We start from the raw sequence: 26,993 nt of genomic DNA on the forward strand, positions 1-26,993 counted from the left end.
GCAGCTGCATTTATGTTTCTGAACAGTCTTGGGGCATAAACAGCAAGAGGAATGTATGACAGAAATGCCAGCTGGCAGAGAGAAGGTCTTGGGTGAGGTCTGGTTCTCAGAGAAAACCCTAAAAACTCTTCTGGGGGCTGAGCTGACAGAAAGAAAAAGAGAAATCCCTTTTGCCACTTAGTAAAAGAAAAAAATAACCACAATTTAAATAAGAGTTAAAAATAAAATAGAAAAGAACTATAAGCAAAGGATTAAAGAGCATTTCTCTCCTTCATGTTTCCTCTCCCCACCACAAAAAGAAATGGTTGTGGTTGAGTTTTTATATTGCAGGATTTCAAATAAAGTTGACTTTTAAATCTTGCCCTGACATCTGGTTTGTAATTAATGGAGCAGTAAATAGGAGAGAGACAGAAGCTGCCTCAGAAGCCTGTCCTTGATACATGACTCTCCAGCAATACAGCTAGATGAGCGATACCACCCCCAGGCTCCAGCACTTAAACAAAATCCAGGCTGGTTTTGGTGGCAACACAAGTCATTTCATCTTCCCCCTAGAACAAGGCTGCCAATTATCTTGCTGTGGTTGGAGATTTGATGCTGGTGACAGACGTTGAAGGAAATACCTGCATTATGAGGATATGGATTGTCTAATATAACTGACCTTCCTAGTATCTTAATTGTGTTTTGTTTTACCTAAGGACAATCTGCTTCAAGAGGAAAATGATGCTAACAGCTGCTATGTTTTCTTCATTGCTCAAATATTAACAAAAACCTTTCTGTAAGGGAAAGTAGAAAACACTGTTCTGTGAAGGTACTTGGGTTAGAGGGATTTGAAGGGTTTTGAAGACACTATGAAAACATTTAACCTTCCTCTTTTTCCGCAAATGAAGTGCTGCTGTGAACTGGTCACATCACATCACCCATCACTACGGTGATACTGGGAGGACAGTGGTGCCACAGCTCCTGTCCCTACTCCGTAAGTGAGCAGCTGCGTAAGGGCCAAAGGAACAATCTCACGGTTTGGTTCTTCCCCACCTCCACCTGCATTAGCCCATTGCAGGGAAACCAGGTCCTCTCCAGGGAGCAGATTGACGGTCCCAAACCTATAAAAGTTACAGGAGACTCAATGGGACCATTATGACATCTGTTACTTCATTACAGATTTCAGCTCATTTCAGCTCATACCCCACAGGCTGAAGCCATTCGCCATTTGCCAAATTTGCCTGCAATGGAGTTACGTATTGATCTGACCATGTCATAAATAGGAAGATTTGGCTTCTTTTGGCATGAGATGCTCAGCAGTCTGTTCCCTACAAGCATCATTATATGTTGCAACTCATTGAAAAAAAGATCTCCTAGTCCAGAAAGCAGTGGTTATTAATTACGTGGATATCAGTAGTGGCTTTCAGGGAGGCCGAGTCCCAGCTGCGCTCGGTGCAGGTGTGTGTGCTGACAGGTGGATGGTTCTGTAGGCAAAGAGAGCAACAACTGAAGAGACCAGAAGACAAGACAGCAGGAGGGTGGGAGAAATGAAGTTTCTGAGGGATGCCTCTGCTGCATGCTGGGCTGGGAAACTCCATGCCTGCCTCCAGTAAAGTTTAGGCAGGACAGAGAAACATGCTGGTTGCCTAATTTCCCAAAAGGGCCCAATCTAGGAAGCTTTCAGAGAGCAGAGATCAGCACCAGATGAATCACAGCCACAAATACTTAATTTTGTTACGGTCACACTTCATCTTGCTCTTGTTCTAGCACTGGAGCATATTTAGTTCTGCAGGGATGTGGTGCAGGGAGCTGAGCCCTCAGGAAAATATTTACCTTCTTTTCTTTCCCCCCCAACCCCAATAATTCTTTCATGCCCCTGCTCTAAGGCCCCCTTATTCAATAAAGTTCCTCTGACTCAGAGGTGCAACAGGCAATTCCCCAGAGTTTTCTGCCATCCCTACTCCATGATACCCTATTTCTCCCTCCATTTTCTTCAGTCACACCAAATTCCCAGGTCCTTTTCCTGCCAGAAGTGGAGGCACTTCCTGACAGAAGTATGCTACTGCGTCTTTGCTTGCCTGTGCAAAGGAATGGCAGGATTTGTTGTGGAATACGGTGCAGGTATGGCCTGGCCACTGCAAAGCAGATAGATGGCAGTGCAGGAGCCACCACTGCCAGCAACAGTTGCCAAGGGGCAGATGGAGCATGGGAGATGCTGATAGAGAAAACCAGTGGCGGGGGTGGGAGAAGACAAGCAAACCAACAAAGAAAGCTGCCTAGAAACAGCTGGGCAGAGCAGCACCCAGAAGAAGCAAGCTGGAAAATTGCATTACAGGGAAATAAACCACATCTGAGCTGGGTGCCTGCATCTCAGAAAAGCAACAAGGAGGATGATAGCTCCCAAAAGGAAATAGCAATCCATCTCTTTGCAGGGATTGTGACAGAGAAGGGCAAAGGAAAGGCAGCACTGAGCCAGAGACCTGCTGCCCTTTCCTGACAGGGCACCTCCAGCTTGTGAGCCCAGCCACCTTGTTCATCCACAAATGAGACCTGGCAAATGCCCGCTGTGCACGAAGGTTCAGAGAGGCGAGGTTGCAGCGCTGGCTCTTGGCAGGTGTGTCAGGATGGAGACTCTCCCCTTTTGTTTTTTGTGGGTGAACACCCATGGGCAACCCTGCAGGGCAATGACAAAATGCTCTGCTGGCTGATGAGGTAGGAAAAGGGAAAATGCATCACTGCTTCAGGATGATCCACAGCCAAAGCTCCTCTTCAGCTTCCCTCCCCTCTCTGGGTGCCAGTGCCTGCATAGAAGGCAAGGGCAGTGGTGACTGGAGGATGTCTCCAGCAGAACCCAGGGGAAAAGCAGCACCAAGCCAAAATCATCGAGCATGTATCTCATTGTTTTGAAAATATTTTTTCCATTTAGGACTTAGCCCTCTTTACACCAAAGCCAGGAGAGGGGACTTAAAACCAGCATCAGGCTCCAAGTACCGCTAACATAATGATCCCTAGCAGCTGCCATGCAGGATTCTCCACTTACATTTGTTGTGCTTCTTTTGTGACATTTGATTAAAGTCTTTCTATCCTAAATATTAATTAAAGTGCTTGGAGGCAAGGCCTAAATTTCACTTTGCCTCCCAAGTTCACCAGCTCTGTTCTCCTCCTCCTCCTCCAAATATGTTTTGCTATAAATTACTGGCACTGTTTCTGTTGATAGTCAACATAATCAAACATTTGTAAGCATGCTGTCTCTTCAATCTGTTCAGTTGATGCACTTTACCTGATCTTTCATTAAAGTAATCAAAACACTTGCTGTGCCACGTCCAATGAATGTTGCATGTATGATTAAGTACTTTCATTCATATTGCAAGTTTGATTTAATGTAATCTGCCTTTCAGACAGCCATTAGCCTAGCTCCTGCGTGAATTCGATTAATTGGCTGAATTCTTCCAGATGTCCTTTAAGTATTACAGGAATTTCTATGTAAAAACAGCAGGGACCATCTAGCAGAGAAGCAAACAATGATACGTTATATTGCTGCCATGACTTACAAAAAGCTGGATTCATTTTCATTAATAAAACATCTGTACTGCTGCACAGCTATGCATCAAGATGCATTTATTTTATATGTTTATTCCTCTTACGACTATAAATAGACAGTTAAACAGAAGCATGATATGTTCAGTTGAAAGAGACAAACAGAACTGTATCAGAAATGAAAATCTAAACAAAGAATGTCAGAGTTAGGACTTATAAAATAAGTATTGTGTGTTGTAACAAACATGGCAGCGACTCCCATGGCTAGGTGGTATTTCTTAGGATAAAGGCATTTTTCTTAGAGCATGATGAATCTGAAAACAGTTGGTTCCTGGGTTGAAATGTCCTATGTCCGGTTTATGCTTATATGGCCTATTGTACCTTTAAGTGGGAGGAAAAATGTAGCTTGGCATTTTTAAGTGGTATGCAGTAAAGAGAAAAAGTGTCATTAAAATAAACAGTTTTTCTTAATTCTCAAAATGAGAATTATTTTCTTTTTTTTCCCCATGAAGTTACACATCAGAAAGGGATCACCCTTTCCTAAAAAGCAAAGTCCCCAGAAGCCAGTTGGTGTTTTAGTGCCTACTGTACCCAGCCCATGCAGGACATGGTGCTGTTTCACGGCATGGGGAGGATGCTTCCACAACCCAAAGTAGCTCCCTTCACTTTCTGCTGACCTTGCTAGATCCAAGAGCATCTTTCAAAGAAGGATGTGAGATCTCAGAACCTTCTTGCCCCTTTTGTCCTCTCTCCCCCTGCCTACCCTTCTCATCCTCAGGAATGAGCCCATTGGGCAGACTGGAGAAGTCTGGCAGGAGTTTGACACTGACCCTGCGGCCCTGAGCTCAGCACAGCTTAATTTTCCTGGATGTGTGGCACTTCTCCTCCAAGTCCGAGAGCTGCAGGGCTCTGCCCATTGCTGCTCAGTTTCACCAGGCTCTGCCAAGTCAGGAACTGAGGAAGGGAGAGGAGCTGCAGCAGTGCAGCAGTGTTGCCACTCTCCCCAGCAGTGCTCGGTCAAGTGGCTCCGTCTCACCTGGGGAGCAGCCAGGTCACACTCTTCCTTCTCCTCCCTGGCTCCCTCTTTCTCAACTGCTGCACAGCCTTACAAGTGTGTTTGGTCCTTGAGGTACCTCTCCCGTGCTAGGCAAATTATTGCCACTTTGCACCACGTCAGGACTTTACTGACTGCCCTGTCAAAATAGCAGGAGCTCGTACTAGCCAGTTCCTTCTCAAGGGCTGTTGTAATAGATGATGGATTTGCCGGAGACATCTGAAATAATATTGTTTAGCAGAACTTAAGTTGTACAATGAAAGGGATTGAGACCTGCTGAACTGTAACTCCTTTTTTTCCCAACATAGTCACTGCACTGGCCAACAGCTTGCTTCTTTAGGTACACATTCTCCTATGCTTTCACTTCTTTCACTCTTTCTTGCTTTTGTTCCTGTGTTGTCTATTATCCTCCTATAACAAAGGTACCCATAAAAATTCTGTAATTATATTATATTATATTATATTATATTATCAGTATTATCTGTATCTTGCTATGAAAAACACTTTAAGACCGATTTTCTACCACAGCTGTGCTGTGAGACTTTGCTCCAGTACCCACATAATCTCATAAAAGCCTGGCCCTGTTGTATTGTGCCTAAATCGTTACACTACCCCATTGCAAGGTTCTCCTGCCCACGACAGGGAAAGCAAAACACAGAGAGCTGATTGACTTCCTAGATGCCTGTTCCAGCTGGATTTTCTTAGCAGGGAGAGCACTGGGTTGTCTGGAGAAGTGGAGCGTCCGTGGGAGCGAGTGGTGAGCAGGAAGGAGGTGAGGCGGGCTTTCCTCGGCAAGCTGCAGGAGCCTCGGCACAGCTGCAGGAGAAGCACTTTCCCCTTTGAGACATATCAGAAACCTCACTCTCAAAGCAACAAAAACAGTTTCTAGATTTTTGCAGAGAAAAAAATTGTGTAAATATCACCTATAGGTGACCAGTCTAAAAATGAAATGTAACAGAGTAAAGCAAGCCTTTTCTAGTTTCCAGTGCTGTGTGTTTTTCAAGGCAAATGTGGAAAAGTCACATCTTCTTTTGAAGCCCGTGAGACTGAAAAATTAAATTGGGGGCTTTGTTATGGATGTTTTTCTAATACAAATGTTTTGAAATCCCTGCCTTTCATGTGTCTCTTACAAATAAGCAGAAATGTGTGATGAGTCATCTTTACTTTTAATTCCTTTAATAGATTCTTACCTCACCCACTAACGTCTAAACAATTCTCGTTTCTGTAACAATCCCTTCGTCAGTGGTAAATATTGCTCTCAGACAACATCTTTTTTGGAGGTTCATTATATTCATTCTGTGGCTGAGACTCATTATACTCATTTATTTAAAAGAACAAAATGACAGCAAATGCCTGCATGTATCATGTCTCCCCTTACACATGTATTACATATACTTCAGCAACAAGGCCCAGCACTCTTACAGTTTTGAAAAAAAAAGATGGCCTTCCTTCCTTGCCATCACTCCTCGAGAAAGGAATACTGAGAGGCGATGGTAGAGTCTAACCTTGCCTGCTTAATGACATTCCACTGACGCTAATGGGAGATTTGGCAAAGACAGGAAAATAATTTATGAACTATTTGAATATTTCCAATTGTAAAATAAAAAAAAAAAACAAACAAACCTTGGAGAATGATTAAGAAGGAGGAAGCAAATGAAAATGCCACTATAAGGCATGGTGAAATGGTATATGTGGAACCAGTCCAAGAAATAATTTTGATACCTAACGACAGGTTTGAGTCTTCCTGAAGTACCAAAGTATCACCCATCTCACTGAAGAGCTTGCAAAAAAAAAAGGGTTCACAACCTTTACAGAGGAGGAAGTCCTCAGCCATTTAAACTAACATTTCACTAATCCAACATTCATGGCTTCTGTTCGTGTTCTTCTAAACCAAACCCCAAGTCTAAAAGCAGCACCCCCTTCTGTTCACATCTAACTACATCTGCCCCTCAAAAGAGAGGTTCTAACTGGCGCACAGTCATAGCAAAAGGGTTTTGAGATTATAATCAGCATAATTCTAAAAATGGAGTGAAGTTTGGCCTCAGTGAGCTGTAAAATACATTTTTAACTAGGCCATTGATAGAGTAGAGACAAGATGAAAAACAAGAGAGGAGGGCAAAGGTTTGGCTATGTGGCCATTCTGGGAAATGACTGAAAAACAAGAACAAAGCTATTCAGAGCAGGTTGTTAAAGAAAAAAAAAAAATGTCTTAAACAAGCCTAAAAGATAGGAAATAGAAATATGACATGGCCACTTACAAAGCAGAGGTCAAAAAGACATCAGTAATTAATGATGAAAAGATAAAGAACCAAGCACTTAATTTCAAAGAAATAGTCAGGAAAGGCATAATGGCACCGCGAACAGGAAAAAAGACTTTGCAGAAGTAAATGGAAATGAATAAGATCTCAATAGGGGGAAAATGGATAATTGAAAAAGTAGAACTGCAAATTGCTGCAGAAATTCACCTGGAACATAAACCAGTTATTTAGGACTAAGGGTGAAATATAGTTTTGAATGGATCCATTTTTTTCAAAGGGACCTCCAGGCACACACTGCTAATTTTGCTCTGATATTTTTCCACTGCAGTTTTTGTGCACGGAAAATACAGGTGAAAATGTCTACCATGCTTGAAAGTTTAAAGACTACTTTCTGAAATACAGACCAGTGGATTTTACTTCTGTTTTGTCAAGAGATTCTGGAATGAAAGGGGCGGGAAGCAGAAGCCAAGAAAAATGGAGAACAGCAGATGTTTTGAAACAGCAGTTTCAACACTAGTAGCATCTTCCCTTGTTTTCTCTGTTGTTTTCTGAGCTTCAGCTCAGATGAGCAAAACTAGATAATCATGGAGTCCTAGAATGGCCTGGGTTGGAAATGACCTTAAATATCACCTCGTTGCAAACCCCGTGCCACAGGCAGGGACACCTTCCACTGCACCAGGTTGCTCAGAGCTCCATCCAACCTGGCCTTGAACACTTCCAAAGATGGGGCACCCACTATTTCTTTGGGCAATGTGTTCCAGTGCCTCACCACTCTCACAGTACAGAATTATTCCTAATGTCTAATCTAAATCCACTCTCTTTTAGTTTGAGGTCATTCCTTCTTGCCCTGTCATCACATGCCCTTGTACAAAGTCTCTCTCCATCTTTCTTGTAGGCTCCCTTCAGGTACTGGAAGGCCACAGTTAGGTCACCCCAAAGCCTTCTCTTTTCCTGGCTGAACAATTCCAATTCTCTCAGACTTTCATTAATAGGAGAGGTGTTCCATCCCTGAAATCGTCTTGGTGGCCTTCTCTGGACTTGCTGCAGCAGGTCCATATCCTTCCTGTGCTGAGACCCCAGAGCTGGATGCAGCACTGCAGGTGGGGTCTCACCTGAGCAGAGCAGAGGGGCAGAATCCCCTCCCTCTCCCTGCTGCCCACGCTGCTCTGGATGCAGCCCAGGACACACTTGGCTCTCTGGGCTGCCAGTGCCCATGGCTGGCTCATGTCCAGCCTCTCACCCAGCAGCATCCCCAAGTCCTTCTGGGCAGGGCTGCTCTCCATCTGTTCATCCCCAGCCTGGGTTGATATCAGGGGTTGCCCCAACCCAGGCGCAGCACCTTGCACTTGCTCTTGTTAAACCTTATGAGATCTCCCCTGAGATTCGCTTCTTGAGTTTGTCCAGGTCCCTCTGGATGGCATCCCATCCTTCAGGTGCTTTAGCAGCAGCACTCAGCTGTTAATTGTTAATAACACACATCTGTGAATTGGCTGAGGGTGCACTTGAACCCGTCATCTCTGTCATTAATGAAGATATTAAATAACACTGGTCCCAATACAGACCCTTGAGAGACACCACTTGTCACTGATGTCCACTGTGACTCTGAGCTGTTGAATGCAGAGTGTAAGACAGCAGTGGACAGCCTAAATCATACAGCCTCAGTTACACTCTGGAGATGAACGGAACAAGTTCATCTCAATGAAAAAGAAGATGAAGTGAAGGTATAACTTTCTCGTAGTCACTGGTGCAGGAGGTTGTCCCACGACTTCCACCTGAAGAAGATGAGAAAGAGGAAATAATCTATATTACAGAACTGTTTCAGTTAATTTCCCAGTTAAGCTCTTCTTTTTTTTTTTTTCTCCAAGGTCTTTATGAGAAGACTCCTTTACAAAAGCCTACAGTTGTGTTAAGCAGATCACATGTTTCAGAATAACCAAGCCTAACCTTCTCCACCGTTGCTTGAGTCCCCTGATGCTGGTAAGCAGACCCCTGGTGTGTGGAATGACAGAGCCCTGCACAGAGGCACATGGGGCACTGAAAAATTTATCTCCTCTTCTAAGAAGCTGCCACACCAGAGGTTTGATGTATTATGTAGGGATGCACAAGCCCTCCCACCAGTCAGTGACTGCTCCAGCCCCATCAGAAGGACTGATAACCCCATCACCCCTGCAGTGCAGAGCCTGCTCAGACACTAATTCCCAAGGGCTGGACCACAACACTGAACTTTTATATGAAGAAGGAACCTGAAGTGCTGTGGACTGTAAAATACAGTGAGGCTGTTCTGGGAGAGGATTGGTGACACATCTACCTGGTATAGCTGTGGGTCTCAGGCAGTGAAGGAGAACACAGATGGTAGCTGCTCTGCATAAAGGTGACCAAGTTTAGCAGAGAAGACATGATGCCATGTCTCAAATACTGCTTTTTAGGAGCACACCTGTGTGTGGATCCAGGGAAAGAGAGATCATGATGATCTGCATTTCAACAGGATATGGGGAAATTAAGAGTATCTGTCCTGACATTTCCAGAAACCAGGCAGAACGAGAGGGCACAGTCTCAAGCTGCGTCAAGGGAAATATAGGTTGGATACTAGGAAAAAGTTTTTTACAGAAAGGGTGATAAAGTGCTGAAATGGACTGCCTGGGGAGGTGGTAGAATCACCATCCCTGGATGTGTTTAAAAAAAGACTGGATATGGCACTCGATGCCATGATCTAGTTGAGGTACTAGGGCATGGGTTGGACTCGATGATCTTGAACGTCTCTTCCAACCCAGACATTCTGTGAATTCTGTGAAAAGAAATCCTAACAGCTGTAGGTGTTCAGTGAAGGCATAAAGCCCTTAAACACCGCGAGTCAGTCCGGGTGCATCCCTCTCTGGATGCTGAACCATAATCCCTAAGTGCCCAGCACTTGCAGAGGCTTAATCCTTTTCAACAATGGGATGAGCTGGAGGCTATATCCTTTCAAGATTTACATAACACCCCAGCACACATGTCTTTTGGGAGGATAAGAGCTGCTTGGTATGTCCTGCATTCACATTTGTACAGCCATTCAGTTTACATCCATGTCTCTCTCCCCAGTGAGAAAGCCCAAGCTGATGACATTGCCCTCGACCCACCACCATGCTGGTTATGGGCTTCCCAGCTGGCTCAGCCCAGCAGAAAGCATTTCTGCATCCCATATCCTGGGTGCAGCCCTTGCCCTGTCACACAATGCAACTTGTTGGCAACCCCCCCCAACCACACACAGGTTCTGTGTCCTCTGAAGATACAGCAGCAGAAACGTGTAAGAAGATGAGGACTGGGGCGGTTGTGTGGGGAAGGACAATGGCTAACTGGTATCTCGTGAAAAGCGAGCCACAGCATCCTGGTGTGAGCCAGGCACACAATGTTATTAACCTTGCCTCACCCTTTTGGTCTTTCTATTTGCAATTCTTGTGCTGTATCCTTACCTTAAGGGTGATCACCACAGAGCTCTACAGTTCTGCTCCATTGCTACAGGACTACAATAAGCTGTGTTTCAGTTGGGTCAGTTGGATACTGCATCCACTGGAATGAAGTTTGCTTTCAAACAAAACTGTTTTCTGGTGAACTTTGTAGTTCTTTTGAAAGGGAGAAGCAATCCTGACATCAGCCTTCCTCACTTTAATTACTCTGAGTGTTTTCTTCATGCCAGCAATCTCCCATGGATGCAACAATCAATTGTCAGGACAAGGATAGGTGAGCAACTAACGCATCTGAACCGAAAAGGGAAAAAAGGTATGAAACAGAGATAAAAAACTACAGTGAAAATTAGCCCAGTCTTTAGTTTTCAGCTGGTATCCTTGCATTTTCCTTTTCCCATCAGCTGTGTTTCCTTGCTTTTCTTTTGCAAGCCCTATAGCAGCTTCACCTGCAAACTGGCAGTTCCACAGCGTTCCCTTGGCTCTTGTTCAGCAGCACAAGGCACTTGTGTCTAGCTGCAAAGACTTTCTGTTATTTTGCCGGAGACACATTTCAACATTATTAACTGTGGTGTTTTCAACATAAGGTTTAGCCTCATGATGCTTTTACAAACCTACAGTAGCAACCCTGTAAAGTCCACACACATACGGATCATCCCCTAACCCCCTACTTGGGGAACAGGATTGTAACAAGGAACTGAGGAAGAAACTTGGGAATATAACAACATACAAGCCAGACTGGACATTATTGAAGTCTGTCCCAAAAATATAATTATCTTGCCTTGTCCATTTCTTTCTATAATGTGCATATAATATTATCCATTGCATCACAATGTACAAAAATCTGTAAGAATTACAGATTAAGGAGTGGCTTGTTGTCTTTCTCTGCCTGCTTTAGTTACTGTTTAAGCAATTACTTCTGCCTCTGAGAATGGTGCTGAAAATACAAATCTGGCACTTGCATGATAAATACATGATACTGCAATGATGAAAGTCCCCTAGATCTGTCACCAGAGCCATTGCATAAAACTCATTCAACCAACAGAGGAGGAGTGCAGGCACACCTTAACAGCTAGCCTTGGCCACTTATTGTGTTTATGCAAACCTGGGGGACACATACAGAGTTATACAGAGCTCAGCACAGAAACACAGCCAGGAAACGAGAACAAACATGAATATACAATGGGTTTGTTTATCATTTTAAAATGCTGCCATAGAAAAAGGCACCCAAAAGAAGGCAGGTATTATTTGTCCCCAGCATTCCCCTCTGCCAAAGAAAAGGGGAGTGTTGGCTGACAAACAATCTTTCAGATTTCGATTTTGATTTTTTTTTTTGAGGCGGGGGAGAGGGCAAGGCAGGTAAGCAAACCAAAACACAAATAAATACAAATTTGTATTTATTTGTCTATGTATTTTTGTGTTCCATAATACTTTCCATTAACCTTAAAATTAGAACAACAAAAAAACCAAAGAACCCACTGATAAAATAAGAGCTGCTGGGATTACTAGGAAGAATTTTGTGACAGGCGGCTTCCTGCTAATAGCCCCTTACACACAATGTTGTGGAAGAGAGAGAGGTGAAAAAAACACTGCTATAAGCACTAAGGCCATTTAATCCTTAACATGGGAATGTATTTCTGCTCTTTTTCCCTCCCTAGATTCATTTTATGTTCCCATCAGAAGGTTAATTGTGTTAACAGGAGTTACAGCCACAGGGGAAACATGTGATTGAATGCTGAGTGCAGTTTTAGCTGATAACCTCCGAGTGAGTGAAAGGGCACAAAAAGGGGGTGATCTCCTCTAAAGAGGTTGTCAGTCATTCAGGAAAGTGCAGCTGTGGGAGAAACAGCCTTATCTCCCAGGACACGAAGAAGAGAAGCTATCAAAATAATCACAAAGCTACACTCATCCCAGGCTCTGTGTCTGTGCCTGCGGCTCTGACACTGGAGTTAAATGAGAACAACTGGCTTTTTCATGTATATGAACAAGCAGACCCTGACTTGATGCACATTCTTGGAGACTGATTAGATTCCATGAATATGTAGAATTAACAACAGACCGCAACTAATGATACCTCCAAAAAGGTGGCATGAAATCTTGACATCTTTTAGCTTAATAGCACAACTCCTGTTGGCTGGATTGAGGATATGACTGCATGCCAAAGTTTTAGGTAAGACTATCTGTGGAATCTTTCACACACATTTACACTTAATCAAAAAGGCCCATAAGAGGGTCTTCACAAAAAACAAGGAATTCTCTCTCCTTCATCATTTCAGCCCATGTCTGAACTCATCCTGCAAAATTGCCTAGGATTTACAGGAAGTAGCTTGGAGAAGAAGGGCTAGCATTTTTGAAGATTAAATATTTCCATAAGCTGTAGTTGATGAGAGTGGGCATTTGTGGAAATGTTTGCACCCACAGAGACAGGACAAAGGACCAAGGTATATGTCAATGCTAGAATACAAACCGAGAAGTTTGTATCTGATTTCTCAAAGGTGCACTGGAGATTCCAGAAACAGAAAGCCTTCTCCTCCTTTGCACTCCAAGACCACCTTAGAAATGTCCTGTGAGCGCTCCAGAAATGGTTTTAGCTGCTGTTACCAGCTGAATTGCTGTTGTCCTTTTCTACCTTGTCAATGGAAGGGATGCTAAATCTCCAGAAACTGGCACTCACTTCTGTTTAGACTGTGGTTCTGCTGCCTCTATAATTAAGATCCTTTTCTCACATGCAGAGCTAAAAATACAACTGCTTGTCCAGTTACAGCCGTAATACAACAATGCAGTCTTGCAAGAGAGAAATAAGAAGATGGAAAAAAAATGCTTCAATTTTTGTTTAAAATGCCCAAATATAAACCTGGCAATCTTTTCCCCCAAAGCATTTAAGTGCAAAAAAAGTTCTGTAATATTAACATCTACAGTGCAACTTGAACAAAACAACTAAAAGGCTTATTGACTTGGTAGCAGGGAAAGCCAGTTTGAAATATTTGATCCTATCACCAGCTAAGCAAGTATGTGTAAAGTGTAAAGCCTGCACTTGTTGATTTCTGAGGTAAAAATCAATAAAACTGTCCATAACCTATAACTCTTTGGTTTACCTCTCCATAGAGATCAAAAGAGAGTAATTAGATTTCTGCCTGAGTAGCAGGGGTAGAAAACTGTTTCATTTTGGATCAAAACCTTCCCAGTGGATTACACCTTCTATCCACTGCCTATCAACACTTAACAATTGCTTCTGTATTTGACTTTGACAGAACTACCAGAATGTTACTATCTAATTTTCAGAGTAGTTGATAGAGGGCTTGGATGCTTTATTCTAGTGTCAGATTATAAAATTAATTCTTCTCACTTTGTATTTTACATTTTTACTCTGCATGGTGCTTTGTAAAAGCCAGCTTTGCTAATGTGATAAATAATTAAAACACAAAACTACAATGCCCATCCTACCTCTAATTTACAACAAGCAAAAATCTTTATCTATTATTGATGATCCAGCCTTTGTATCCAGATATCACTCTAAACAAGTAGTTGTCTGCCTTGGATTGTCTTTGCATTTCATATTCAAATGAGTGGACGCTGTTGCATATATTTTCATTTGATGACATTTTAATATCACCAGACGCTATTGCCTGCCTAGGAGATAACTGTTTCAAATACAGCCTTTTCCCTCCTCTAAGCACAGTGATATTAAGAGATGAGCAGGAAGCAGGTCATGCTTTAAAATAACATTTTATACTTGTTACTATCATGGTATTCTTGCATTTTAACAGTCCAGGTGTCTCTATAATAATGGTTTTTTTAAAGAGAAATGTCACTCTGAATTTTGGTCTTTCTTAACTAAGCAGCTTTTTGAACAGGCTGAGAGCATCAAATATCAAATAACAAATAGCACTCACAACAACTTCATGTCCTAGATAGAGATTAATATGTTGGAAAATATGTGACAGTTGATGTTCCGTATAATGAGCTGTGGTGATGGACAGATGCAATAAATTCATGCCTTGATGCAGAGGGCTTTGTCAGATGAAGCCCAGATCACAGATGGCCACCTGAAGCCTTCCAACACCTCCAAGTTTACTCAGAGTAAGCATTTGGGGGCATTTTGCTTATTAATTTGCTTACAAGATCAACAAACCTCCCCATTCTCACAGCTCTGAGCCTTTAGAAAACAAAAACTAATGTCATTTTTAAAAAAGAACTGAAGCTTGCAGTATTTGAACCTGGCCACAATGTATACTTGTACAAAAGTGTTACATAAGGTTTGACCTTACCCTAAGCGTGTGGATTTAGACTGAAACTCCCAGGAGCTGGAACATTTTTCACTGTATCTTGAGCAGGATAAAGCACCCTAACTTCTAAAAAGGAATGTATAACTAATAGTTACATTTTTTTGCTACCCGTGGTTTCTCTGTCCCTGCACAATTCCTGCACACAGAGAGTTGTGTGCAGTCTTGGAGGGCTTTTTTGTGGAACTATGTCCTGACACCAAGAAAATCTTCAAATGGTGGCAGAAGGCTGGAGTTAAGGTGGGTGCATTCTGCCCCTCTTCTCCCAGTGATCACTATAGGGAAATCTATGAAAACTTGTATGGAAACAGACTGGTTGAGTAGAGTCCCACCAGGCTGCAGGACTCCTCTCTCCTCTGTGAAGGGAATTGAGAAGGGTGGTGGAGTCAACCGGCTAGTCCAGAATATGTCTTGGCATGCCCCAAGACCTTCCAGGTCTGAATTATGAAATCTCTTGCTTGATCAAAGCAGTTAAAAAGAGCAAGTGTCACATCAGGGTTCACCTAGACCAGAGCACAAGGCAGAGACCCCAAGCTTCAGACCTTAAATCTACATTGCATGACAGGTTGGTATTTTGTTCATGTTCAGAAGCAAAATGGACATTTTCCTCTCCCTGAAAGACAAGTTAGAGCACAGACTCATGCTGATACAGCTATACTACTGCACTTCAGCTGATTCATATGGCCCTGGCTCAGGCAGATTTGGCACTGTACTCCCCAGTGTGGGATTAATAGATCCAGGACAGCCCCACCATCTCTACTGAAGAAGTTCTTTCCACTGCAAAATTTTGGGGTGTTTCCACAGGGATAGTTTGGATGCATGCTCTCTGCAATGCCTGAAATGGGGACAAATGTCAGTGCTCGCCCCCAAAGGCAGAAAAAGGGTTACACTCTGTGCTTGGTGATAATTGTGCTCAGCATGCCAAGTAACATCACCAAGCAGCAGGGAAGTGCTCTGGGTTTGCAAATTCATACACAAGATGGTACAAATTGCCCCACCTGCTTTGTCCCTGCCCACACTCACATCTGATCTCCAAATCGCAGCAGTTTTCACTGCAGAGACCAGTCAACACAATGTCTGCAGTACATGCCAAAGTGCTGTTCATACACCTGAGCAGTGGGTTCTGGTGGCTTTGAATAGAGATGTGATTGTTTGTAATTCGGCAGTAAATACTGTTAACTTAAACACACACATTCGAGAGCCTTTTTTTAACCTCAGTGTTGTCAACTGCTTTTCCTCCACTCTTCTCCATTTTAAATCAAATTCAATTCTATCTGTGGTTTTATTTTTCCTTTAGCAAAACATTTATTTATCCAATCTTTATCCTTCATCAGTTTCCATTAAATCCTGACTCTATGCACTGGCATTAAAAAGACTCATGCTATATGCTGTGCTATTTATATGCTATATCCATTGAAGAGTTACATAGGTGGAAACAACTTCATGTGCAGGTCCACAGAACAATTTCCAAGTGATAAAGCTGATTTAAGGTAGTCCCACCCTTCATGATGCAATTCACTAGTTTCATCCACTGGAATGACAAAACTACTAAAAGAAATGTGCATTAAATTGCTCCTGTAAAAACAAACAAACAAACAAAAACTACATAGGTCTCAAAAATGATATTTTTAGAGAGTTATTGCATTATCTTAAATATTGTACTGTCAGAATGGCTCAGACGGTTAAACTGAACAAGGAACTCTTCGTCTATGTTCACCACTTAAGAAATCATTATACATTTTGATGCAATGTAAATGTGCCAGGGGGATCCAGTCCTCAACTGCACCCAAACCCCAAGTCTTCATTCTGACCTTTTGAAGGGCATAAAATAGATACTTGAGGATGGGGGAAAGACAAAGTACTTGTCCTTATGACTAGTTTTAAGCAGTAGCTTCCATGTTTTGTTGAATTGGGACCAGTGACTTAATTGTGAAATTATTTGTATTTGAAGACAGTAATTTCATAAGGTAACCTTAGCACCTGAGGAGGACAGCTAGGTTAGAAGTGGCACTATATTAGCAAAAAGCCATTGTTCACCTGACATCTCGAAAGGTGTTTGGGCACTTCGTGTTCTCTCCATTGATTCCAGTTTTGCTGGTGAGAGGACTGTTCTGGTCTTCATCATTGCCCCGTTTTTCCCCTGCCTCATTCTGCTTTCTGCTCTGGGAAGGAGGAAGCTTTCTGTCTTTAATAAAGTCATACCAGTCAAGAAGTACTCCCTTGACATAACAGGCTGCAACATAACAGACTTGGAAGAGTTAGCAATTGCACCTTGTTCTACGGTGCACCTTGCTCTCCACTCTCCCTTTGGCCAGCGGCTCATTGTGTGATGGGTACACTCTGTTCCTTTTCCATGGGTACCCAGGCTGGTGCAGCTCTCTGTCTGCCTCAGCCTCGCAGGCATAGGAATTGCACACAGCTATTTCCAGGCAGGCAGTGTTCTTAGACCTTTCTCTATAGATGCCAATTAGAAGATTAGCGTCTTTTCTCTCCCCCTCTTTGCTATTAAATAGTCACACAAAAGCTGAGCTGACAAATTGCTCTCTCTATGGTGTGGGACAAAGACAGACAATAGATCAACATCATTTACTATACTCAAATCCTATTAATCACAGATTAATGAGAACATGTCTGGGGGGGGGAGAAATTACCAGAATGTGGGCATATTGTCTTGTTACTCATGTAACATCTGCTGTGGCTTTACCTTTAGTGTCATGTCATCCTTTATCACATTGAAATAATGTTTGTTCCAGAAACATAATTATGATAATGGGTCCTTCCTTTAACAATTACCAAGGTACAGTAGGATTATATTTCTTAGCCACTTGGTTTAAAAAAAATATATCTCTTAACTACTTTCTGAATGCTTCTATTAGTCATTATCTGATTAAGGAAGATGTGTTTATAGGCATTAATAGAAATTTGTTATTCTCTTTATTATTATTAATTATAATTCTATTCATTACTTCTCTGAAAAATCACACGTGCAGAAGTAAAGCTAGAGTTCAGCTTTTCGTTTTTACACTTAGAGAATTATTTCTCTTTTGGCTTTCTCTTAAACTACTGCTAATTTTTCATTAATTCACATTACAACAGTATTGGACCACGATCTTTGTTTTGAAAAATGTGCACTTTTCTAGGTATCTTCTTAAAATAATTCTATAGCTGAATTGCTTATCAATTTGTTCCCACATTTTCTCTTCTACTGTTGCCATTGGTAAGGAATATTGTTCAGGGCAGCAGCTTAGCATGTATAATTGCCTCAGAGCATTTCACTGCTCAGCCTGGATGGAAATTTAAAGTTTTGGCTTTAACTAATTAGAATTCTTCACAACGATTCCTAATGTTGTTATCCTCAATATGGAACAAGATGCTTCACAGATAAATAGCAAAGCAATTACAGCTATAATCAGCCGGCAAATAAAAAGAGACTGCAGTCTACACGTGTGACGGTGTATTTTAAAAAGTTACTTGGCCCTTGTTCATCACGTCCCGAGTACTTGCTGGTCCCTGCTGGGGAGCCGTGGTGAGCAGGGCAGGGGCCGGCCCGGGATGAGCTGGCACTGAGGCCTTTGCGAGTGTTTCAGCACCGCGGGGCGGGACAGCTCCACCGGGCAGCCGCGGGCTGCGCCGCCGCCTCCGCCCCTGACTCGGACACGGCAGCGGCCCCGCTCCGGCATCGCCATCGCCATCGCCATCGCCATCGCCATCGCCATCGCCATCGGCCCAGCCGCCCCCGTCCCTCCCCGCCCTGCTCCGCCGCCCTTCCCCGAGTTCCTCTCGCCATCCCACCAAGGCCGGCGGCGCGGGTCCCACTGCCCTGGCTGTTCCCCCTCCAGAGGGAAGGAGATGACCAGAGCGCTGGAGAGCGGGGCAGACCCGGCGGGTGGGCCCGCCATCCCGCTAGATATACGCGATCTGTATCTTGCAGTGCCGAAATGACTTTTGAATGTGCTTCTTAATTAATCCCGGCGCACCCGGGAACTGCTGGTGCCACCACCGTGCAGGCTGCCCGCTGCAGTGCCCAGCCCACAGGCGCCAGCTTTCCCTGGCAGGTGCCACAGCCCTCACCTGAGCGCCCAGCATCACCTGCAGAGCCGAGGACTATTCGCGGCTGGGTTCACAGCTGCTGTCACAGGGAGCAGGGACACACCTAAGGGGGCCAATGAACATTGTAGTAGCTGCTACATGGTAACCTCCAACCTTCCTTAGGACTTGGGCATGCTGGCACTGCGTTGCACGTAAGTGCCATTGCTCACTTTTGATTCAGAGACCTACGTCCTCTTCTTAAGCTAGGCTTGTTAGCCATGTACTTGGAAAAACAAAAAAGGGATTATGAGCTTCTGTAATGCATTACACCATATTTTACACCCTCATACAACAGTTTATCACATGCACCCAAGACACAGAAAAGCAGACCCAATTCTTTTATCTGTCCAAGGAGTGTCCACACATCCCCTTTCTAAGTGTCCCTCACCATCTGATGAGAGTTAGTTGTATTGGGGCACTCTCCAATCCTTCTGTATGAAAGAAGTCACTGCTCTTGAATTATTAAAATACTCACAGAGAAGGGGGAAGAGAGTGATCAGCTTTGTTGCCTGGTGTCTGAGACAACCAGAGGAAAATCTAACCACCTGTTCCAGTCCCTGCTCCAAGAATGGCTCATACAACTTCATTCAACAGATGTTCTGTACAGTACCCTACAGCTTGGCTGCCTACTGGAATATTTTACCCAGACTACAAGGAATCTAGCATGAAGCCCCACATTTCTTACCCATCTCTGAGGAAACAAGCTCAGCAGAGTGGCTTGATTCCACCAAAGTGGATGGCATGTGGAAACAGGTGATGCACTGCATCTTCACCAGGCCTCAGTGAAATTAACCAATCTTAGTAAACTGGGAAGTCCTACTTTTTAGCTCTTGGCATGGGGACTTAACTGAAAGCATGCACAGACAGACCTGAATCCTCCCAAATGGCCTGCTGCTCTCTCACCTACATCCTGCATGACGGATCTATTCATTCAATGACCAAATAAGCCCAGTGATAAGGCTGCCAGAGCTTTCTGTATCTGACTAAAGAGAAAGAAAAAAAAAGTGACACCAGTGGTGTTGAATGTGAAATCTGTCTTGAGGATTTCAGCGCACTCTAAGTACATGGTGGCAGATTCAGCCTGCTGTGGAGAGAATCCTGCTGAGGCCACTTTCTGACAGAGCAAAGCTTAGAACAGGTAGCTGCTATGACCTGACAAGATCAGGGTCCATCAATGTATGGGCAAAAAAAAATCTTCGGGTATGTGGGATCCACAAGAGAGCTACCTTCAAAGTAGGGAGACTTTAAGTAGCAGCTGCTCAAAATGGTCTTAAGGATTACATTGGGATTTAGGCACCTTATTTCTGTCCAAATTCTGCGTCCTTTTGTAGCTTTGGTCTGTAAAATGGGGATATATAGCCTTTCCAAGTGACTGTGAGGATAAAAGTATTCATGGTTTTGAGGTAATGGTGCTAAAATTCTGGTAATGGGGATCCAGAGATAGCTGAGGGCTGCTTACTCACACTGTGCTTCCTTTCTCAATAACTAATAGCATGTCTAGGCTTTGATGTTGATGAGTAGGCAGAAGAGTGGTCTTGATTAAAAGCATTAATTTACCTCTTGCAGATAACAGATTCATATACACAGGTCTAAATCAGGAGTAACTGCATCAAAATAAACAGCCCTTGGGTAAAACAGGTGTAAAACAGAAGAGAACCAGACCCTGCATCTAGCAGACATATGACAAGGTAAATGGGAAAACACAAGAAAAGTGAATTATTGTTATTATATGTGCACGTTACATTCAGTACCATTAAAATCTAATGCTACGAAAAAAATACCTTTCAAGCTTGCAAAGTATACGCAATAGGGGCTGTCAAGAGCTCATCAGAACCTGTGAATGTTTCCTTTGTATATGTTGCTTTCATTGCAGCATTGATATAAATCAGGAGTAGCTTCATTTGCAGAAAACTGGCAGAAAAAAAAAAAATAGGTCCTTTAGCTTTAAGGAAATTAACTGAGATCCATTGACTCAAGAAAACGTTTAAAAGTTTTGAATTACATCTTAAATGAACATTTAATTTTATAATTTGTCAACTTAGATAATAATGTTAAGAGATCTATGCTGATACAAACAATTGTGTTAATTACAGTAAAAGCCATCAAATTAAATTCAATTCCTGGAATCAATAGCATTTCTTCAAGTACCATTTCTAATTATGGCCATACCTTCCATTTGGACTTTTATTAATGCATATGTTATATCTGTCACCTTCTTCAGTTGTGAGAAAACTCACTGTATGTTAATTCACACCTGATAACAATCGTTTTTCTGGTATTTACCTTCTAAACCTGATGATAGGATGTGTCAACACCTATACGATTTTTTGTTTTCTTTGAGGACTTTGTGAAAGTTACATTCTTTTTATTTTAAATTTGCTGCTAAATGACAGTTTCCAATTTTAATTATAAAAATGGACAATAAAAATGAAGAGTAAAAGACTACTCTCTTTGATGCAGTCTCTACTGTAACCTCTAGACATGTTGGGAAGTAACAAAATCTGAGCAGATTACACTTCAGATGCTGTTACTTTAGAAATATCTCTTTTCACTTCAAGGGGAAGTTCTCTCATGCTTCCACACCGATAAAGGATGCCAACAGTTATTTAGTCACATTTCCCCCCACCCCTAATAATCTGTTTATATTAAGTTTAGACCAAATACTCTAGAAAATTCCCCATCATACCTGCTCTCCTGTTCATTGCACATTTTCACGCGGTGTATCACAGTCAAAGCATCACCTCCTTCAATAGCTTCTCTCATGACAAACTGCCAGGACACACTAAAGACTGATGTAAGTACATAATACCTCATGCTAATTTCCAGCACATTTCATCTCCACAGCCTTGCCTCCCTTTACCCACCATGTCACCAATGAACTCCTCCAAAGTGACATAACCTTAATTATATTTTAACCGCATCCCGGAGGAAAGTGATACTTTCATTAACTGTTGGGAGGCAATTTTCAGGCTGAGTTGCAGGTGTATTTTTTCACAGATTGGTGTTCTCAGGCAAGGCACAACTGTGACAATGTGTTAGAAAAATACAGTCTTTTCCTTAACTCTCAGTCATCCTTTAATAGGTTATGAAAACAGTTAGGTTTTTGTTGCTTGGAGTTTTTTGGGGAAAAAAGCACCTTTCATGTGACAATAACTTTCAGGGGCAATTCACCATAGCCTGGAGACATTTTGGACAGCTTTTTTTGGTCTCTCTGTGGTCCTTGAACAACTCAGCCCAAGCAGGACAAACCCATCCTTAGTCTCTGATTTTTTCCACATCATCAGTGTCCCTAAGGAAACTCCTAGTTTTACTGCGGGCCAAGAATTCTGTACAGGCATAGTGACATTTGGCATTCCTAACACAGCCCTAAGCCCTAACGTCACCCCAAAGAACAACAGTGCCACTAGTGAGGAAATGCGACCTGAGCAGAAGAGATGGAGATGGGAAATGCTGACAAACATGATCAATAGAAAAAAAGTTACATTTGAGGCAGAAAGGCAACTGCTAAGGCAAGTGGAAGCGTTACCAGAGTCAAAGAAAGAACTGAAAAAATTATGAGAGATAACAGGAAGAAAAAAACATTGTGGCTCATGAAAATTTGGGGGTTAAGGAAGAGCAGATTCCACTTTCAAGTGCCTAAGTCTGCAAGAGCATCTGCCCAGCAGGCCAGGGAGGTCCTGGGCAGAGGGATTACCCATCACTGCTCATTGTTGCAGTATTACACACCACAAATACTGCTCATTTGTTAGAGGACAGACCATCTTTGTATCAGTTGTTGTCTGCTCAGGTTTATCAGGTTACCAGCATGACAAGCTATCTGTATATGCATATCTGATCACAGCAGAAAAATTCTTATACTAAAACATCCAATTTTCACCCTTTACATGTACTTGCATGTAAAGCATCAGATAACTTCCTGGTTATTGGTGCTGTTGGTATCAAAACACTTGTTCTCATGTTATTTTTATAGTAAAGTACCTAACTACAAATGTCTGCATGGACACTGCCATAAAAAAAATACATTCTTTGAAGTATGTACCTATGTATACTATGAGCTAAACCTGCTTCTGGTGAAAAGAAAATTTAGAACTAGGCCCTGACATAGAAATTTCACCAGTAATAAGTGGGGCTGTCAGACATGCACAGCTTTAGCTCACCGGAGGTGAGGTGGGACAAACATTTCTACAGCTAAGCACCAAGTGCCCTCAGTCAGCACCCAGAACAAGCAGCCATGTAAACCCTCTGTTGAAAAATGTGATTTCACTGAAGACATCCAACAGCACACTGGCATGCCCTCAGGGGCACTGGGTGACCATCTCATGGCACTTGGTGACCATTGTCAGTGTTCACCAGCAGCTCCTCTCTCTGCCCATGAGCTCCTGCAGGCAGAAGGAGGAGGTAGGACTCTGCATGCTACTCTCTCCTTCACTCTGTGCTCTTATTCAATGCTAGTCACCCTCCACACTGTGATATAAACCAGGGAGGAAGCCTAATAAAAATAGAGTATTACTGTGTAAAGCAAGTCTATCTCCGAATACACACAGCAGGGCATCACACTGGGAATTTTCAAAGAATTACAATCCTAAGAGTACAAGTCCCTTTGTTTTGGCACTTTCTTCCTTCTAAGTGCTTAACTTTGCAACCTTAATGTTATTCTCATTTTCATTACTTTATTACTGGTTAATTTTAAGCTTTCTCATACAACTGGAGTCAGTGCCCAAAACTCATTCACAAAAAACTTGCAATTTTGTAAAATGCTATCAAGACAGCACAGAAAAGGCCTGTGTACCTTTGTAAATATACATGCATTTTATATTTTATAATTCATATTTCATAGATATATATTTTTATAAAAATATCCTTTTTACTTGTTGAAAGTCAATCTAATCTTGTATTTTGTCTCCTACAGTGGCCAAAAACAGCTGCTTGGAGAAAAATATAGAAACAGGAGAGCATAAAGTGGTACTGTCTCTAAATGTTCTCTCAACAGCCCTCTTTGGCTCAGGCAATTCCTGAGTGGTGTCATTTTATTTAATAGATTTAATATATTGGCCTTTCCATTCATTCACTTTTGAACTCTTGCAAACATTCAGCATCTTCAGGAGATTGTGAAAGACGGTGAAGAAATAGGAGTGCTCGCCTGGAGAGCAGGACATCCAGGGCTTCAGGCCAAGCTCCAATGAAAGTTTATCTTTCCCATGAAATAGCCACTGAGTAGCTGTGTCCAGGGACTGGAGCTGACACCACGTCTTCTGCATAAATCTTTCCCCAGTTGCTCCTTTTTCCACAACAAAAGAAACTTTGAAGAGCCTACACGAAGCAGCACCTTGCCAAAGGTGTGTGATGAGCGGCTCACTGGCCTAGCTGCTTCCAAGAGACATTGGAAGGGAGGGATGCAACCCAGGTCCTCAGTGCGATAGCCACTGACCTGCTGAAAAAAGGAGAGCAGAGGTTGTTTCCAAGGAAATCACCAGTATACCAAGCCCACTCCAGCCAGGCCCTGTAGGATAATGGGCTGAAGATCCCCAGAACCATGGGTCTGCATGGGGGCTGAAACACTGGACACACTGCAGCTGAAGTTCCTCACCACATGGAAGTGTAGCATTCACAGACTTCAGGCCGGGGTCAGATAATCATTATGGGGCAGCTTTCATCATCACAGCTTTGAACTGAAGTGTCTGAGTCCTGCCCAAGCCCCATGATTGTATCCCACCCAGAGCTGGATGCACATCCACAGTCACTGCTCTGCCGTTCCCAGTGCTAGTGCTTTGCCTTAACTAAAAGCCAATGAAGAACCTTTAAAGCTGTTCCTACAAGACAATACAATAATCATAATAATATTTAAAAGGCATAATATTATTGATATTAATATTATGAATTAACTATTAACATTGCTACTTGAACACACTAATAACATTTTAAAGCATCCTTAATATAAGCTTATTCATTTTAAGGGCAATAATCAGAAGAATCACCTGTTTCCCCTACCAGATGTCAAGGAACAAAACAACATTTCCTTTTCTCATTACAAGACCCACTTACGATGAGAAGAGTGCAGCCCTGTAATGGCTTCTAGCAGCTGCTGCTGAAGGGACTGAGAGGGAGGAAGATAACAGGTTAGCAGGAAATACAAGCAGCAAGCAAGGCCAATGGCCGTGCTGGAGAATGCAAGTGGTATTGCCAGTATGCAGGTGCCAAGATGGTCAAATGAGGGTCAACAACAGGTGGCATTGCCTCAACAGTCTTGCCTGTCTCAGAAGAGAATGTGGTCGGACTGAGCAAGGGGAGAGAGGTTTACTCTGAAACACAGTGACATAGAGGCACAAGGTAATGATGCAATGCAGACACACCTGAAGGCTTGGGTCAGCAGGTCCTGCACCTTGCTCCTCCCAAGGGTTTGGTTTGGTTAATGGTGAACAGGACAAGTTAAAAACATCTGCATTGAGCTTTCTAGCATTCCCAGTGAATAGGCAGTGAGGAGCAGGCATGATGTTTGCTCAGAGTAACTCCAAACTTCTCAGGAAGGTGGGCATAGGGTACCCCATCCTTGGGCAGGACACCCTGCAGGCAGGACACCCCACCCTTGGGCTCAAGCCAGCATGCTCTGTATTGCTCTGAGCTGTTGCCATTCAGGATCTCTGCAATTCACTCACTGATGCCATTTATATTAGATCTACGAGGAGCTGGAGGATTTAGCTATCCACCTGCAACTGCCTTGAGACATGGGATATTTTTCAAAGAATATGAAAATCCCTTACCCAGAACATCTTGAGAAAACTTGAAGGCCCTGCAAGTAGCTGTGGAGAAGGAGATTACTGTATGTTTATGCAGTGGCTAGAGATTAAGAGTTGGACTCAACGATCCTTGTGGGTCACTTCCAACTCAGAATATTCTGTGATAAACTGTGAGTATCTCTGAAGAGTTTCCTGTCCATACAAGGCTTTTTACCTCAGTTCTCATATGTTTAATGCTTTGTTTTCTGAAGACTTAAAGTGTGGTTATTTTCAACAATTCTATTGTTATTTTTACCAATTTCTGCCTGTTGCTTGTAATACCAGATAGCAGCAAATCACTGAGAGAGTCACACAACCTGACAGGGACTTCCCCAAAGAGGCATCAGGTGACCAGGAACAAGCTTGATGCTTCAGCATCCTAACTCATCCGGATACAGATTCCTGGAAACAAGCTTTTTAGCTGTGCCATGAATGCTGCGCCAAATGCCAGCAGACTTGGACTGCACCAAACAGTGTCGTTATCGAACAAGAAAGCAACAAGAACGCTGACTTTACATGGTCAAGGAGAGAAGAAGCGTCTTTCGTAAAGACATACCTTGGGAGCTTAATGGAGGAAACACGGCTGTACCGTTTTTGCTATAAAGCCAGAGCTGTTCGCCTGAAGACATATCCCCATCTTCATGGATCGGGTACCTCTGGAAAGGTGAGCTCGGCGAGCTCCTAACCCGGCCACTCCTGCCAAGCAGCGACGGCCTCTTGGACGGGACACTGCATCCCTCTGCAGAGCTCAGGCACCACTAGAGGGAAACCCAGCACCGCCCTCAGCCCTCCCCTGAGCTTCGCAAGGGAAGGGGCTAGCGGCGGGGACAGCGGCGGCGAGAGCAGCGCTGCGCCGGCCGGACGAGCTCCTCCCGCCGGGCTGCGGCGGCGGGGGGGAGGCGCTTTCCCCTTCTCCTGCCCCTTTCCCTTTTCCCCTTCCCCTTCGCCTTCCTCTTTTCCCCCACTCCGCCACCGGGGGAGGAGCGAGACGGAGAGGGGTCCTGCACTAAAACCCTGGGGGGAGTAACCAGGAAAGGACGAGGGGGAAGTAATGATAAACTAAACTAAACTAAACTAAGCGAAACGAAACGAAAAGAAACGAAAATGTGTTAATTAAAATTAAATGCCATCATAATAAACTGAGGAGTGGATGCTGGGAGGGATGCTAGAGTTTCTGAGGGTCCCTCATCTCTCCCAGACCAGTAGTCACAGCTCCTAATTTTAATTTAATATTGGCCAAAAATGGCTTCCTCCTGGTTCTCTTCATCTTACCAGTACAGAAACCTCTCCTGCTGGCAGAAACCCCTTGACACATTTAGCTCCTAAGAAGGTAGTACTGTTCCAAACAGCTACTGAACTGTTTGCTAGCAACAAGATAACTATCAAAGGACAGAGCAGTGACAAATAAGGTTATGAGAATTATCACTACCGTAATCATCACTGTAACACACTTCACTTAGCTTATGTAACAGCATGTTTCCTCCCCCAGATCTTGTCTTTAAAGAAAACAATGCTAAGTCGTTTACCACATCCATAAATGATCTAAGTAAAAGAAGAGAAAGGCAAAGCAGCAAAGGCTG

General features: G+C 43.1%; 1 long non-coding RNA gene across 1 annotated transcript; it reads right to left on the minus strand.

Moving 5' to 3' along the window:
• Positions 1–20,638: 20,638 nt before the first annotated feature.
• LOC125327664 lies at positions 20,639–26,993 on the minus strand. Its single transcript, XR_007204341.1, has 2 exons — positions 25,970–26,993; positions 20,639–24,450 (listed from the first exon to the last, which is right to left on the minus strand). It is a non-coding gene; the product is annotated as an uncharacterized LOC125327664 (long non-coding RNA).

This window comes from Corvus hawaiiensis, chromosome 6 (assembly GCF_020740725.1).
Source record: "Corvus hawaiiensis isolate bCorHaw1 chromosome 6, bCorHaw1.pri.cur, whole genome shotgun sequence".
NCBI classification, from domain to species: domain Eukaryota; kingdom Metazoa; phylum Chordata; class Aves; order Passeriformes; family Corvidae; genus Corvus; species Corvus hawaiiensis.